The 1,370-nt window shown below is 32.9% G+C and overlaps 1 non-coding gene across 1 annotated transcript; it reads right to left on the bottom strand.

Moving 5' to 3' along the window:
• Positions 1–525: 525 nt before the first annotated feature.
• Positions 526–607, bottom strand: Trnas-aga (transfer RNA serine (anticodon AGA)). Its single transcript has one exon. It is a non-coding gene; the product is annotated as a tRNA-Ser (tRNA).
• Positions 608–1,370: the final 763 nt, after the last annotated feature.

The raw sequence follows: 1,370 nt of genomic DNA, 5'->3' as shown, positions 1-1,370 counted from the left end.
ACGGCGTGTGCAGCCCTTGTTCCATTCAGACCAAGCAAGTCAGGGATTGTTTCCACCAATATCCGGCTATGTCTATGACATATTCGTCGATTAAATATCTACAAGTGGTCAGAGGCTTTTGTATTCCTTCTTTATCAGAATTTAGTTGTATGGTGGTACCTAGTCTGGCTAGTTAATCTCATTCATAGCATTCTGGAACGTCACTTTGACCTGGAACCCTTTGTTGGTTTTTCGTGAAATAGTCAGATAGTCATTCCCACTAATAGCTCAAGGCATTCTTTCACTATATTCGATGAGACTTTAAGAGACTTTAGTGATTTCAAGGACGTCTGGCTGTCTATAAAAATAAATATTTATATATTATATTGTTAGCACCCTCTTTGTTAAAGAGAGAAGTCCTTCTTTGATTGCATCTTAAGTTATATAATGAAATTTTTTTCGAAGCTAATAATCTCTAAAAGTCAATATTTTATTTTCAAAATTAAAATATTTTATTTAAAAAAATCACTAAAAAAATATTTCATTCGCAGTCGGTAGGATTCGAACCTACGCTCCCAGAGGGAATCTGATTTCTAGTCAGACGCCTTAACCGCTCGGCCACGACTGCTGCTTAAAATCTCGATGGAAATATGCACACATTACCAAAACTAAAAAAAACGAAAGCTTAACGCTAAAGACTAGAATTAAATAATAAACTGATAAAATCAAGAAACAACAATAACAAATAACAACAATAAAAAACTATAATTTATACACTTATAAATGCTATGCAAATATATGCTGTGTTAGCGATAAGATATATGTAAATGTGCTGGCATACATATGTACGAGCACATAATTAGTTTATTTACCACTTATAACAGTATATATGTATGTATGCATGTGAATATGCGCATAGGCGTTGATTGGCGCTGCGCGTGTGCTGACTAAATGGTATTTATACTTCAAGAGATTAGATAAATATGCACTTAAAAGTTTAAATCTCAAACTATTTGCGGGGTTAGTGAGGTATTGCAGGCGTACACACTTCAAACAAGTGGTTTTGCAAATTGTTTTTTTTCTTCTATTTTTTACATTTTAATTGCAAAGAATGAGTTTTATGAATGAGTGGCGCGTTTTTGCCAAGCAAAATATCAGCAATTGATAATGACATTAAGTCAAAGGTGATTAGATAAATAAAGAAAAAATGAAATGAAGTAAAAAAGTTGCACAAATATTATGAACAGGAAACCAAGTAAAATTAACAACTTTTTTTTCTCAAACAAATTGCTGGCAAGGCATACACAACAACACAAACATACACACAACCATCGTTTGCCAGCATTTAATGACTTTGCTTTGCACTCTAACATTGTTAACACTTCATTAAA

The sequence above is a fragment of the Zeugodacus cucurbitae genome, chromosome 4 (assembly GCF_028554725.1).
Source record: "Zeugodacus cucurbitae isolate PBARC_wt_2022May chromosome 4, idZeuCucr1.2, whole genome shotgun sequence".
NCBI classification, from domain to species: domain Eukaryota; kingdom Metazoa; phylum Arthropoda; class Insecta; order Diptera; family Tephritidae; genus Zeugodacus; species Zeugodacus cucurbitae.
The sequence above is the reverse complement of the archived record's forward strand: the minus strand, read 5'-3'. Positions and strand labels throughout refer to the sequence as shown.